Source organism: Crassostrea angulata, chromosome 6 (assembly GCF_025612915.1).
Source record: "Crassostrea angulata isolate pt1a10 chromosome 6, ASM2561291v2, whole genome shotgun sequence".
Taxonomy (NCBI): Eukaryota; Metazoa; Mollusca; class Bivalvia; order Ostreida; family Ostreidae; genus Magallana; species Magallana angulata.
Window position 1 is genome coordinate 41,149,064 of NC_069116.1, and position 17,463 is coordinate 41,166,526.

General features: G+C 33.6%; 1 pseudogene; it reads left to right on the forward strand.

Moving 5' to 3' along the window:
* The first annotated feature begins 5,753 nt into the window (after nt 1-5,753).
* On the forward strand, nt 5,754-15,966 carry LOC128186961 (uncharacterized; annotated as a pseudogene).
* The last annotated feature ends 1,497 nt before the right edge of the window (nt 15,967-17,463 follow it).

The window sequence follows — 17,463 nt, forward strand, 5'->3', positions numbered from 1 at the left end:
TCATATGTCTTGAAATACAATGACATTTATGTAATATTGTTGATCTGGCAAGGATTGATAAAAAAACCATAAAACATGATTGTGTGTATCTACTGTCATTTATTTTTGCTAATAAGACAAATTAGGCAATAAGGGGAGGTCCTCAAACAGTCATAATATCAATTACCAGACATTGAATGTAAGTTATAAAAGGTGAGCAAATGACCTCCCCCATATTAAACAAAGATGTATACAATATCAACATGTACCAAATATACATACAACAAACATATTGTTGAACAAAAACAGCATTTCACACATCAACAGCAACATACATGCGTAATACATTGCAAAATAAATCACCTCCAAAGGTGATGATGGGGAAGAAGGGTGGGTTGATTGCGGTATTCACAAACTTGTTGACAGCTGACAGTTAAAATGACATAGTCAAAACATCGCGCGACTAAATGCCACACTCTGATTAGCTAAAGTAGACAATTATAGACAATTAAAGAAGATCAGCTAAATACTAAAAAATACTCAAAAATTAGAATTACAAATATATTATGACTAGACTATTATTTTTGGTACTGGCATAAAATTAACATATCACAATTTACATAAATGCTATTATTTACAATAATGCTGTAATAAACAAAAACTGGTATAAAAAAACTCTACTTTTTGAGCCAACTCATTCGGTATCAACAACCAACTGCTCTTATTTCGCTTGTTGTAAATAACAACAATTTCAAAATCAAACTCATTGGTCGATTTACCATCATAGATTCTTCATATATTGGTGCAGTATATCACTGACAGTCTTCCTATGTCGAAATAATGGAAGTTGAACTAGATGACGTGAACATGGGGCGCTTCCAATGTTGTTTGACATCTCCATCCACTGAGGGAAAATACGTCCTCGGGCAGGGCTTTGTTTTATACGAATTCGGGTGGTTTCGCTCCGATCGCTTGTTCGCGCTGAGTGGTTTCGCTCCGAATACATGTTCGCCTCGAGTGGATTCGCCCGGATTGTATTAATAAACACTACAATACACACTGCTTGTTGCTTTTGTTTTTAAATACGTAATTTAAATTATTTCTATCTATACATAAGTGGTAAATAAAATGTTTTAGCATTTAGTAATTTAGTTTAATTAGACAATAATTATATACACATACACGAACATGGCCTGAGCAAGTTAATTAGTCGGCAATTAATCCACCATTAATGAAACCGTTAAATAAATAGCTTTGATCTAATTTGGAGAATTATGCGGGGCCACGTATGCTCATGTGAGTGACACCGACAGTGCAAAGTGTGCGATTAACACCCATAGTGCAAACGGTGTATGTGTTTCCACCTCATATTGAACTAAAAAGACTATCACTAGTGCTTTTGACCCCGATAGCGCAAACTGTACGGTTTATCTCCTCAATGTGAACTATAGACTATCACTAGGTTTTTTTTAAATGTGTCAATGTGTGTTGATGTATGTTGATGTGTTTTTTCTATATTTTCTGTGACTTTTATATTACAATAAATCTATAAAAGTTTACATGTCTTCGTCTGTTCTTCTGTTCATTATGTATTCAAGTTAAAGAGAAATAGATGATAAAGATCACAACAGCATTATTATCTATATATACAAGAGCACCTTGATTTTTATAACCATAAAATATATCATGAGCTAGCCATAATAAATATTTTTTTGTTATACTTTCAAGTCAAATACTGAAATCTGATTGGTTAAGACGCAGTTCATAATCTGTTCTATTGCCCTCAGCGTTAGCAACGCACTTAGCAACGGGTAACATTATATAAATAGTGCCTGTTTGGGAGGGTAACATTACAAGTTGTAACATGCGCGAAAATTATGCGCGTACGGTTCCCTGTATAATTCACGTTATTCCTATATAAAAACAATAAAATTTTCTAAAAAATTAAGACATTCAGTATAACAAAATAAATAGTGCCTGTTTGGGAGGGTAACATTTGAAATTGACACCCCGAGAAAACCATTGTCAACCGACGCGATTTTATTTGTGTGTCAATCGAAATCCAGAGTAAAAAAATTGAAGCTCTGTAAGGCATTACTACATAATTAATTAAGAGCACATTGCAAGTTAGATGAGCAATATACATTATTAAGTGAAATCACGGAAAATTGGCAAAAAATGATTTCCCTCCCAACATGACAAATGTTCATAAATGCATTGTAAGTAATGTTAAAATCTTATATAATTAAGTGAATTCACGGATATACAATGTATAATGGCTCACGGAAAATTGCCAAAAAAAGCGATTAGGTGAAATCACGATAATTTTAAATTATTCCATAAAACACAACGTTAGCAATTATTTGGGGTTTACTTAGATCGATAAATACAGGTAACCCTTGATCGTAAATAATATTTAAATAATATATTGAAAAGGAGCGAAACCACTCAGTGCAAACAAGTGATCGGAGCGAAACCACACGTTACCTTTTATACTGTCCCTATCCTTATCTCATCCAAATGGTCTTCTATGTAAACTGAAACGTTATCAGATTAAATCCGCAACTGTACACTTCTATACTAGTTTCGAACACCCATGACTGTACCTGCACGCTAATGTTTAAGTCGGACTATCAGAGCAAGGTGTCGGGATTGTTACAAATTATGTTTATATTCATAGATAGTCCAAAATTCCGAAAGGTCTGACTTTTTCACATCGTAGACTCTGCATTTAATTGCGTTTCTTGAGTGCGCCAACATAGCTCTAGTGGCGCTGCCATAGACCTCACTGTGCTTGTACGGGATCACACTTCTACTTCGTTTCTACTGCATGTTTCTTAAAACGCTTAGCCATGGCCCGTTCTTTGGGCATGCTTAAAGTATTTGTTCACAAATATGATTTTTAATGCTACTGTCCCGAGACTTCCATGTTTCTAAAAGGCGATGAGATTATATATTTCTTGGAAAAATCATTATAAAAGTGTATCTCAAAATGATTGACTTATAACCCCTAAATTGATATAACATAACTATGAATTAAATTCATGGTTCAAACATTTCTAAATTGTAACCTTGGATGACCATTAAGACAAATTGGAATCTTGGAAAACTTCAATATGTACTTTTCATAGATATTTGAACATGAAACTTAATTTCCCGTTTCAATATTCAAAATTATCAAATACAGCTTTTATGATTAGGAAGTAAATGTATAATGCGTAATTAATACTTCCAACATAATTTTGATACAGCTTGTGTGGTACTTTCATCGGCATGGATATTGCAATCTTGTGTTTGTCAATGTTGGTTATAGTCTCTCCTACCTGCACTCTTGAAGGAGATAATATTTGTTTAAAGAGTGAGAAAAATGAAAGGTAAAGTCTAGTTTTCTAAATATTAACTGCAGATAATTTAAATCATTATTATAAATAGAGTGAATTCGTAGTCTTTTATATTGCATTCATACTGATCTTCCGTTTCTATCTAGAACTTTTAGGCTTGACCTTCAACACAATTATTTTGAAATAAAATTCTATCAACTGTTGATCATCATCTAAAGTTCTGATGCAATTAATTATTTATCTTTGGGATACATAGTATTAATAAAAATAATGACCCCGTTTTATAAAACTTACTCTGACATTAAAAGTTGATGGTTAATCTTTACTAATATCAAATTATTATGGACACACGGAACATAGCATCAGTTAAGCTACGATTCAAAGTTTATTTAAAACAACATGAGCTGGGTTTTTTTAGAATTTTATTTTGCTGCAAAACCTGCTAGTATGATAAGTCTGCATATTATATATTTTTGTCAGAAGAAAGATTTCTCTATAAAGAATATATAGCAGTTCAATTTTTGTACAGGACAATAATTCAATTTTGCTTCAATTAAGGCTTCTTAAAACAGCTTTCACTACAAATATATGGTTAACAGGAATTTAAAAACCGTGATATTTTTTTTCATTTTAAAGAGGTTCGCTCCATAGGTTTTGGGCAGCCATTTTGGGTCACCTCTTGTCTAAAAATTTTGCATCACATATTAATTCTAGTGGTATATTTATATTTTACAATGCCAAAAAAACTATATTAATTGTTTTAAAAATATACATTTTACAGAGTTTAGTAAGGGACTATATTTTATGGCGGAAGGTTTTCAAGAAGGAAATGAACGATTTTCATTACTCACTAGTTTTAGAGTAATGTTACGTTAGCTTCCAAATTTTTAGCGCAGACCAAACATTTAGATAGTTTGTGTATTACGATATATTTATGATGTTCTAAAAAAAGATATTTAAGCAATATTTTGATATTTCTATCGATATATTTTGGCATATTAAGCATATATTTTATTGAAGTTAAGAAAAAATTAACTCCAATTTAGTCCTTAAATACGCTTATTTAATGCTATATCTCAAATTTTTGAGATATGACCTCTACTTGTTTTACTTTTAAATAAGACATTAAAAGTTCGTATATTTGTATGCAAAGTTTTGGAAAGATGACATTACTATACTATTTTTTATTTGCATAATAATTTGATTACTCTTAACTTTTGTACATCTGTGATTGTGTTCATTATGTACTGGCCTTTGAAGCCACCAGTAAAGCAAGAGTTTTAAACTTTGACTTATTATTACTTTTATAGTCACTGCATGTGTTCAACTTCATACTGTATTAAAATCATAACTAAATAATAAATCAAACTATAAAAAATTGTTTGATTTCTTCAAATTATCAATTTCTTTCAGATTTTAGCAAACATTTCAGGAAAATTCGGGTCCTATATTTCCTATATTTGTTTTCACGTGATAGCATCATGTTCTCTACATGCATTTGATGAATGGACGGGTTTATATAAATGCACCAGTCAGAATGTTTGTTCCAAATCGGAATTGAAATTCACACCGATTAGAAAGTGCCATCACTCATTGCAATGCAACATCCGCCGTACCGTTGGATTTGCGATAAAAGGATGCAACTAACAATGGTGTAACTAAGCAAACAATTTCAATTGCGCAACATTTCTGGAGGGATTGACCACTCCGCCTTTCATATTGGTCGTACTATCTCTTTTTAAACAATAATGCAAACCTGATCAAGATCACAAACATAAATGTATCCCGAAAATATTTGATATTTGTTTTGCCCCTTTAGATCAAGCTCGGCTCCAAACATACAGTGAGATTAGGGTAAGAAGTTATTGGCTTCTTTTTCATGTACATGATTATGATTATTTCATTTAAATAAGTAAATCAGTTGCTTTTATTGAGTTAGTTAAGAGTCTGGGATGCTTGACTTTGGGTTTGCCTTAACGGATAACGGTCACTTTGACCCTCGATCGAAAGAAAGTATTTTATAATCTGGGGTTTTTTGCATTATTTAGCTTACAACTCGTCAACTGTGATTAATTTTAATTTTGTAAACTGTGAAGTCATTGATCATTGGTGTTTTAATATATAATTGATGTTGACTTAGAGAGTATAATTCGTTATAGATCAGAACTTAAACTACATTCAGGGCACATATGGTAAAATTGACAGTTTCTTCTAAACTCGACTTAAAAGACCAATTGGAATATTGAAAAGACTTCGATATGTACGTTTCATGAATATTAGAATATGGAATTACATTTCCTGTTTCATTATTGAAAACTGTCAAAAGGGCTATTAATTGGAATTAGGAAGTTAATGCATATGTAAAATACATATAAAACGTTATCAATACTGTCAACATAATTTTGGTATTGTTTGTGTGCTATTTTCAACGGCATGGATGTTGTAATTTTTTGTTTGTTAATGTATGTTGCCGTCTCGCTTACTTCCACTCTAGAAGGGGGAAATATCTGTCGAAAGAAGGTGACAGACAGGTAAAGTTTTTATCTCTAAAATATTAATTCTAGGGTCTGTCAATTAAGATGACTTTCCTTTTTCAAAATTTCAAAACTGTACTAGTTTATGATTATTTGTTTGCTGATTTTAAGTTATGCAGATGTTGATGATGATGATGATGATGATGATGATGATGATGATGATGTTAATCATGATGATCATGGGGATGAATATTGCTGATTTTAAGTTATGCAGATGATGATGATGATCATGATGGTGATGATCATGATGATAAATATTATCAATATTATTTAAATTATCATAATAATGCAACTTATTTTCTTAGATCTAATTGCATTCTGTTTAAACAATTCCAAAATTAATGTCAAATAGTAAATAATTCATGTTAGTCGATCATACAATAGAATAATACTTATTAGGTTTGTTAGTTTTGTTTTTTCGAGGACCTAAAGTTTGATATGAAAACACACAAAAGATAATACATACATTGAAATTTATAGCTTAATTCTCTAATATTTTACCTTCCTCTTCAGTCGTCTGTGCAAACCTGGATGCCATATTGTAGGATCATAATATTCTGTCACGGGCAAAGGGGGGTCACTAAATATTTTGGGGCTTAAAAGTTAAAGGTATGGTTAAACGTTTGTGTAAAAAAAATCCGCTCAAATAACGTTACGTCCGCCATGTTGCCGTATAAATTTTGACGCTCGTCGTGTAAAGAAATTTATAAGGTATTCACGTGACGCTATTCATCCAATGACTTCGAGACATTCTAGTCCGAGGCAAAACAATATTGCTTAGATGGCTAAACTCAGATACTGTACCTCTCCGAATATTCTTTTTGTATGTGTTAATGTTGTTACAATGCTAGTTCAACACATTATCTCTTTTAATACTATATTGTAAAAAATATTCTCCTCGCATGAAAGTAAACACGATAGATTATATCTTTTTAGTTGTTAATGTGCAGAAATGTAGATGGAGAAATATTCCTAGTTTAAGCAGACCAAGCTTCTATTTAGATCTAGAAGTATTTACATTTATTCTGGACGTGTTGCTCATTTTTCCCTATAATTTTATTTTGTCTAAAAGGGGTGAAGTTGTAATAAAGGAGAAATGCTGTGTAAACTTTGAAGAAAAAAATAATAAGTGTGTAGGTAGGTACTTGTTTTAGATAAATGATACTTTTAGAAGAATGTATTTTATCTTCATGCATATAGCTTATATCATTTTTTTTTCCCATTTTGCTATATAATGTGATTTTATTTGCAAACTTCAGAGGCTTTCAATATAAGCCTTATAAAGAAACAAGATAATGTATTGATTAAATTAAAAAAATAAAATAGTAAAAAGAAAATCATCATACGAACATATCAATTTAATCATTTTTACTCTAAATAATGCAAATCAATAACATAACTAAATGTATCTGATGACATTTGAAATGAAAGCAATCAAAACAAATTATCTTACAGATTTAATACAAATCTCTTAAACTGTTAAATGTTTACAGAATGCAGTCCTGGCTTTCGAGGAGGGAATCCTTGTGAAAAATGTCCAAAGAATCATTTTGGGAAACAATGCCTCTCAACATGCAATTGTAGTGAAACGCAAATTTGTCATCATGTGTGTGGATGCTTGAAAAGATTACACTGGGATAATTTAATTATGACAAACAATGGAACTAGCAACTTTTTAGAGAACGTAACGTCTTCGCCTATTGCAGAGGAGTGTCCTTCTACAACAGATGAGTTATCCACAAGCACAGGTCTGATCTACTGTTATATTCTTTTTTAGTCGTAGGCATCATATATCCCCTTAATTACTGTTGATTTCCCAGGAATAACTGTTAAAAGTTTCTTTTTGCCACTCGCACAAATTTGAGATAGTGAATTGGCTCCTGTGTTTGTCGTTAAAAATATCTCATTTTTGTACTTACTGACATCTACTATATCTTTGTGCTTAGTTTGTCTGTTGGATTTTAAATAACAATAGATAAACCGAAATCTGATTTATGTTCATTTTTTGTTTCGTTAATCATTTGTATGGCACTCGTGTTTATGAAAATCATTTCCGTCAAGAACAGAAGTTTTCTGAACAATGTTTTGGATCAGTGTCATCATAGTCATTACTTAACAATAATACATATACGGTAGGTGTGACAATATACATTTATCGCATCATGATGATCGAGGGAAATATGAAGATTTATTCCCCCAAAAAAAAAATTTCTGGGGGAATAAATCTTAATATTTCTCGAACTTTCGTGCAATTAAAGTTTTATTATACCGAACAACACATGATTTTACAACATACGTCGACTTTTAATAATTTTTGGGAGTTGATTTTAATCAACTCTCATATGCAGTTACTCAGACAAACCGAAAGTGAAACAGTGTTTGGACCTAAGCACAAATCAACACCGCTGACAACATTTAGTTCTAATCAATAAATTCGATGTAATGAGTTCTTAAGCATTGTTTTCGTATTCGTACATTTTATGTATTCCTACGCCAGAGTTCAATATAGTCTCGTTCAACCAGACGTTCGGCTGTCTCCGTTAATCTCCGATAAGCAGAGTCTCTCTTGTTTGTCGGAGATTAACAGATACAGCTGAGAGTCTGGTTGAACGAGACTAGTTCTTTGAATATTACACAACATGATTGATATTGGATTTTCACGAATTTCCTGAAGGAGAATTCATATAAAAAAATGTGCGTAGTTCAAATACTTATTGGAATTTACTTGCCCTGCATGCAAAATTACATATTGTTGATTTTAAAATAATAATCGATAAAATAAACTCCCGTCAGTACTTCAGTACTTTGATTCGACTTGTGAAAGCAATTACGTCGTGATTTTTGTTTTGTTTTTCTGATTGTCTATCTTTGTTTTCATAAATTTGAATCAAATATAGTAAAACTGATTTTTGTAGCATAAAGAGAATTTAAGTGATTAAATATTTTTGATTTCATCATATTTGTCAACATCGTATGCTCATATTGGCTTTTTCATACCTTTGAGATGAAAAAACCCGAGATTTCCGAAGAGGTGAGACATTTATTCTCCGGAACGACGTTTTGTCGCCCGGTCACGTGATTGCCTAGAACCAATCGGATGACGCGTTAAATAGAATAATCATATTGAGGTATAATGAAAAGAAATAAAGATCTCGTTTTATCATAAATTCAAATGATAAACTTCTAAATGTATTTACAATTTCTACACTGTATACACAGCCTGCTGTCGGAATGCATCCCCTGGAATCAAATTCTAAAAGAGCATTTCTTATTGGAGCAGCAAGTGTCACTGGTTTGTGAATTGCATTCGGAATAGGACTGTTATATCGGTAATCAAGTGTTTTAGTATATAAATATTCTTCCTATATTTGACATTATGAATATCAAAGTGCATAATACCGGTATTAGTCTGAGGATCAAATATATTTCGCCTTTTGTAGGTTGCACTTGGGGAGAAAAAAAGCAGGTTGTGAATCATGATAGTTATGTAACCGAGCAGAAAGGAGGCAGATGGTGATTTCAGTCGATTTATTAAGTAGATAAATAAAGCATTGACCTATAAACAAAGAAATAATACATTAGACATAAAATAGAGTTTTACATGTACATTTAATATCTTTAGTTTCTGAAATCTTTGACAATAAGCTACCGTTACTCCAGTATTCATTTATAATATAAAAACATGTTTTGTAACAATTTAACATTTGAACTTACAAACAAGTTTTAGAAACTACTATGACAAGTTTAACTGCAAAAATACGATAAAGTATAAACTTTGCAATTAAAATAAAATGCCCTAATCACTAACATGATAGTAAAGAAATATATAAGTAAATATAATATTAACATACCACAAGATGCAGCAGATATACGCTGGATTGACTGACGATGTTGAAAATGAAATACTGCCTTATTTTATATTAGTTTAAACGGTTACTTAAATCAAATAGAGAATTAAATTTATTGGATAATGAAAATAAGAAAGACCAATGAAATTAGAGAACCAATGAAAAACGAGAGACTTTAATCAGCCAACTCAATCCAGTTGCGCAGTGTAACTGGCGGTTATTTAAAATTTAAGACTATTTAACAAAAACGGATAATAAAATAAATAAAACGAATAAATACATATAGAAATATGTTTGATACTATCACATACTCCCCCGAAAAATTGTTAATCTGTCCTCAGATCATAAATGTATCATTTTAATAAATAATACATACATATAGAAACCACAAAATAAATAAAGCACAAAAATTAATCATCACAAAAGTTCATTTAAGCAAATGCATGAAAAATATGACCACACGGTAGAACACGGGCTTCAACTCCGGTCTGTTCACATTTTTAATTACGGAATCACTGGTTTCTAACTTGACACTATACACTGACGGATATGGTTTCCCGACGATGACGTACACTTCCGTTCGCCACTTATCCTGAATCTTGTCGCGTCCTTTGATTCCTCTGTTGCGTAGATACACTCGATCACCAATCTGTAATTCACTGTCAACTTTTCCCGCTTCGTGTCTTCTCTTCCGGTTATCTTCATTGCTTTGGATTTCTGCTTTGGCCCGACCATACGCAAACTGCAACTTCTCAGAGTGTAGTTCGATCCATCGGTCCATGTTTACATCGGTTGTTAAAGTAGCGTTGCCTCTCCCGAGTAGGAAATCTACAGGTAGGTATGGGTCGCGACCGTACATAAGGAAATATGGCGAATATCCGGTGGATGCATGCGGCGTCACATTATATGAAAACACCAGTTCCCTGATGTATTCTGGCCATCTCCGTTTTCTCGCTGGGGGTAGAGATCGAAGTAGATCATGGAGTGTTCTGTTGAACCTTTCACATTGACCGTTACCTTGAGGGTGGTATGCAGTTGTTCTTGATTTCTTGATGCGGTATATGGTACACAGTTGCTGAATAATTTCTGCCTCGAAACACCTTCCTTGATCGGAATGAATTCTTTTGCACACTCCAAATTTAAAGAATAATTCATTCACTAATATTCGAGCTACAGTTTGGGCTGTTTGGTCACGTGTAGGTGCAGCTATTGTCCACTTAGAAAATACATCTGTTATAACCAACACATTTTCGTACCCTTGTGCTTTTTCTAGTACGGAAAAGTCAATAGCAATGCACTCTAAAGGTTCCGATGCTGTAAGATGTCCCATACTCGTATGTACTTTGGGTGGGGGAATTTTTTACACAGCGCATCGTTCACACTTCTTACAGTAGTTCTTAATGTCCATAAACATTTTTGGCCAATAACATCGTTGTCTAATCAAATTAAATGTTCTCTCTATCCCCTGATGTCTATTTTGGTCGTGTAGACTTTCGAGAACGATGTCCTTTAGACACTCCGGAAGTAATAACTGAGTGAGGTCACCTAATTTCGGATCGTTGATCTTTCTGTGAATAACACCATCGATGAAGTCCATGTGTTTTAACTGTCGTTATAGCACTTGAGTTCTTTTACCCAGTTTCTTTAGAAAACTTGGTTTTGGGACAGTCTTTGATTTCACAAATCCAACACATCTACTTATCACTCTGTTATTCAACTTCATGTCTTTCAAATCACAATTGGAATAAGTAGGGAAAGTCTCTGCACTTGACACGTCCGTAGCTTCAATGAATATCGTCGAAGACTGTGCAACTTTAATTTCTGGTGGAATCATGGATCCATGAATACATTCACTAATGATGTCCCTAGTATCCACATTTAACCTTGATAATGCATCACCGTTGGCGTTCTCTTTGCCTGGTCTGTACTTTATTTCGAAATCGAAATCAGCGAGTTGTGCTGCCCATTTTTGTTCATATGCTAAAAGCTTTGCTGTAGATAGGTATTTCAGAGGATTGTTATCCGTAAGCACTACAAACTTATTTCCCAGTAAATAATCCCTGAATTTTTCTGTAACACTCCACTTGAGGGCTAGTAATTCCAATTTGAGACTGCTCATGTTCTTTGCGGATCTTTCATTTGGTCTAAGAGTTCTACTGGCGTACTCAATCACAACAATACGTCCATTCTGATTCTGAGGTAACACAGCACCGAGTCCATGCGCACTGGCGTCAGTTTCCACAATAAACGGAATAGTAAAATCGGCGTATCCCAGTAGTGGTGCAGTTGATAAGACAGTCTTTAACTTCTCAAACGAATTCTGGCATTCTCTGTTCCATTTATCACCATCTTTACTCACTATATGACCTAGGTATTTCACAGATGACTGAAAAAATTTGCACTTGCGCATTTTCAATTTTAATCAATGCTTGCGAAGAATATGAAACACTTTGTCGAGACGGTCTATTTGTTCACGCAATGTTTTGGAATAAACTATGATATCATCCAAGAACACTAATAAGATATTGAACACTTCCTCTCTGAAACAATGCTGCATTAGTCGCTGGAATGTTGCAGGTGCGTTGGTAAGTCCGAACGGCATTCTGTTAAACTTATAAAGTCCGAATGGGGTGGTAAACGCAGTTTTCTCTTTGTCATCGTCGGCAACTGCTATTTGGTTATAGCCCGAGGTAAGGTCCATAGTTGAGAACATAGACGATCCGTGTAAAACATCAAACGTTTCTTCTACTCTTGGTAACGGAAACTTATCTTTGATGGTCTTCTCATTCAGTTTGCGGTAATCCACACAAAGACGTAAAGAGTTATCCTTCTTGCGAACTAGCACTGTCGGTGAAGCAAACGGACTGATACTTTCGCGAATGACATCATTCTTCAGTAACTTGCGGATATGCTGTTTGACTTCTTCAAACTGGGACGGAGGAATTCGTCGGTACTGTTGAGCGATAGGCTTGTTGTCCATGAGTCGAATCTGATGTGTAACTGTACTTGTACATCCAATATCGTCATCATCCTTCGAGAAGACTTCTCTGTGCTTTCGGAATAAAGATGTAATCAAGGACTTCTCTTCTTCACTACAGTCAAGTTGGAATATATCTTCAGGTAACTCAAACGGTGTCTCAGAGAGAGTAATTTCGTTGATTGCATGACTTGGTTGAATGAAGATCTCTTCAGTGTTCCCCACGCGATTAAATCCAATATCTGAATTATCACCTTCAACATCACAAAAAGACACTGTACCTATCGTACTGCGTGGTTTAAGATAAATATCTTCATCACCAATGTTAGCTGTACGAACCCACATACGACCGTTATAAATGTTGACACAAGTATTCACAGTACGGAAATTCCTATGTAAATGGGCACCATTGGTCAAAGGATTAACAATAACATCCCCCTTAACGTGCGGTCTGGTACATGGAATAACAATGGCGGTATTTGCAGGAATGCACACTGGTACAGTTCCGAATACTCTGGCAAAACCACAAACAGACTTCTGTTTTAAATTACTTGACACAAAAACTTCACTTAAATTTCCGTCCCTACGAACATCACCTAAAATGTCCGTGCAGGCACCAAGAATATTCATTCCAGTTATTCCGGGAACAGATTCTTTACGTTTACGCGTGGCGTCATCACTCGAGTCTTTCACTATTAGGAATCCACGTCGTTGAGGTATGATTTTCTCGTCATAATTTACGTGAAGCTCAATGTAACCAATGTAAGGAATAACTAGTCCGTTGGAAGCTTTTAGTTGTAAATGACATGTTGGGTTCACCATCTTTCCAAGCGGCTCGATATACTTTCGATAAAATGTTTCGGTTATTGTAGAAACCATCGAACCAGTGTCAACTAGGCATCTAATATTTAAATCCATCACACAAATGTTAATCACTGGACACTGTCCTATGATACGACACTAAAATGTAGAGTCCTGTAAACCCCCATCTATTAACGGACTCTCTTTAATAGATGTGACTTGTTTTCCGATGCCCCGGCTGTTGTTTCACTTGGTTTAGAACGACAATTTCTCTGCATATGACCAACTTTACCTCACTCATAGCACACAGGTGGTGAACGATAAAAATCCCGGTTTTCCTTTGTATGCTGACTGGTTCCGCGATCTCTGATCAAACCGGTTAGAGAGTCGATCTGCTTTTGCTGTGCTTCGATGATTTTCAAAAGCTGTTCCGTTGTAGGCGAGTCGCTCGGCTGGGTGTTTAAATTATTCTGATCGCTGATCGTGTTCGAATGGGTTGAGTTAGCGGAATCCTTGTCTATCATTTCCTCTTCCTCGCTAAACAGTATAATTTCGTCTCGGAACTTGTGGAAATCTGTAGGTTCATTACGCAATAGCTTCTTTGCTTCTTTTCTTAACAATGAATCCCGTAGACCATTCGCAAACTTCTAGCACAGCGTAATGTGTTCATTTGGAAATACACTTCTGTCTTTTCTGATAACGTTTTGATATAAATCCAGCAATGCGTATGAATAGTGTCGAATAGTTTCCAATTCTAGCTGATTTCGTTCAAAGAATTTCTGCTCAAGTGACGTCACAGTTTCGGATTGCCAAATGCCACACGAAGACAGTCCAAAATGGCGTGCGGATCCTGTCGTATATCTGGTGGGAATTTGACTTCTTCTCTTGCTTGACCCTCTAAATGTGAATAAATCAAGTCAAACTTTTTGAGTATCTGAATATTTTCTTGCTGAAAACGCAATTTCTATGTCATCAATCCAGTCATCAACAGAAATGTCAGACTTTGATTTTGGGCGGCCACAAAATGTCTTTATTTTTCTTGTTTCTGGGATAAAGGTTTGCTTTTCAATGACTTGTTTCAATTGCGATCTATATTTTGCTTCTAGTAATTCCATTTGCAATTCATGGACACGGTGTTGTAATTCAGCTTTCTTCATGGTGATAAGTTTACAATGGTATCAACAGTACTCATGAAAACGATTCACAAAGCGGAAAGTATTTGGGCTTTAACACAGACAGGGAATCGTTCGGCGTGATATCTACTCACTGACACAATAGCAAGTCGAACAAGTTCTTTCCGATATAAAATTCACTTCAATAAGAAACTTAGCTGCATATTTGGAAAATAAATTCCTACGCTGGTCAATGCTTGGATATGTTTTCTCGCAGCGCCATGATGTAACCGAGCAGAAAGGAGGCAGATGGTGATTTCAGTCGATTCATTAAGTAGATAAATAAAGCATTGACCTATAAACAAAGAAATAATACATTAGACATAAAATAGAGTTTTACATGTACATTTAATATCTTTAGTTTCTGAAATCTTTGACAATAAGCTACCGTTACTCCAGTATTCATTTATAATATAAAAACATGTTTTGTAACAATTTAACATTTGAACTTACAAACAAGTTTTAGAAACTACTATGACAAGTTTAACTGCAAAAATACGATAAAGTATAAACTTTGCAATTAAAATAAAATGCCCTAATCACTAACATGATAGTAAAGAAATATATAAGTAAATATAATATTAACATACCACAAGATGCAGCATATATACGCTGGATTGACTGACGATGTTGAAAATGAAATACTGCCTAATTTTATATTAGTTTAAACGGTTACTTATATCAAATAGAGAATTAAATTTATTGGATAATGAAAATAAGAAAGACCAATGAAATTAGAGAACCAATGAAAAACGAGAGACTTTAATCAGCCAACTCAATCCAGTTGCGCAGTGTAACTGGCGGTTATTTAAAATTTAAGACTGTATTTAACAAAAACGGATAATAGAATAAATAAAACGAATAAATACATATAGAAATATGTTTGATACTATCACAGTTATATCTCCTTTCTTGCTTCTTGACACAATATTTAAATTACAATATAACGTTACACACAGTTATTAGCAAAGCAGTAAAGAGATTATTGGTGTTAAAATTTGTTTTCAAATGTTCACAGAATGTCTCGTTCATCATAATATGGTGTACGATTTAGAAGATATATCAAGGATTCGGGAAAACCCATGTGTACACGAAGAGCCAGCAGAGTCTCTGAATGGTGAATGTAGTTACGAAGACACCTGCTACAGTACATTGGTGAACAAGGAATCTAGTCGGGAACCTAATACATCACGACAGCCAGTCTTTACAGATGATGACAATATATATGAGTTTGCACAGCATTATAGACACCATAGTGATGAGGGACAGCCACCAAACGTGTTTATTACTGGTTTGGCTGAAGCAGCTGATTAACTGAATTCACTTGATTATCGTGTAAGCTTCGTGTAGTATGCTATACAGCTTTACAGGTGTGCTCGTATTAACAAAGCTCCGAGTCGACCATGAATCGTATTGGATTGTTATTCTGATATCAAATGTTGATAAGTAAATAGGAAGATTTATAACTTATCTTTACTTATAGCAAATTAATATGGACTGATAGAACATTGCATCAGTTAAGCTAGGATTCAAAGTTTATTTAAAGCAATATGAGCTGTATTTTTTAAATTCAATTTTGCTGCAAAACCTGCTAGTATGATAAGTCTGCATGTTATAAATTTTTTTCATAAGAAAGATTCCTCTTACACGGAATATATAGCAGTTTAATTCTTGTACAGGACGACAATAATTCAATTTTGCTTCAATTAAGGCTTCTTAAAACAGCTTTCCCCACAAAAATATAGTTAACAGAAATTTAAAAACAGTGATATTTTGTCAATTTAAAGAGGTTCACTCCATAGGTTTTGGGTAGCCATTTTTGGTCACCTCTAGTCTGAAAGTTCTGCATCACATATTAATTCTAGTAGTATATTTATTTTTTACAATACCAAGTAAACTATATTGAATAAAATTGTTTTTCAAAAATTAAATTTTTACAGAGTTTAGTAAGGGACTATATTTTGTGGCGGAAGGTTTTCCAGAAGGAAATTAACAATTTTCATAACTCGCTAGTTTTAGAATACTGTTACTTTAGCTTCCAAATTTTTAGCGCAGACCAAATTTCTAGATAGTTTGTGTATTACGAATAATTTATGATGTTCGCAAAAAACATATTTAAGCAATATTTTGATATTTCTATCAATATATTTTGGCATATTTAGCTTATATTTCATAGAGGTTAGGAAAAAAATTAACTCCAATTTTGTCCTAAAATATGCTTATTTCATGCTATATCTCAAATTTATGAGATGTGACCCCTACTTGTTTTACTTTTAAATGAAACATTAATAGTATGTCTTTTTGTATGCAAAGATTTGGAAAGATGACATCACTATATTAGTTTTTTATTTGCGTTATAATTTGATTACTCTCAAATTTTGTATCATCTGTTATTGTGTTCATTATTTACTTGGCTTTGAAGCCACCAGTAAGGCAAAAATTTTAAACTTTGACTTATATTTTACTTTTATAGTCACTACATGTGTTCAACATCATACTGTATTAAAATAATAACTAAATGATAGTTCAAACTATAAATATTTGTTTGATTTTTTCAAATTATCAATTTCTTTGTCAGATTTTAGCAAAATGTTCAGTAAAATTATCATTTCTGTTTGGGGTCCTATATTTCCAACATTTTTTTCCACGTGTAAGCATCATGTTCTCTGCATGCATTTGATAATTGGACAGGTTTATGTAAATACGCCAATCAGAATCTTTTCCAAATCGGAATTGAAATTCACACCGATTGGAAAATGCCATCACTCATTTCAATGCAACATCGGCCGTACCGTGTACATCCATGTTAGA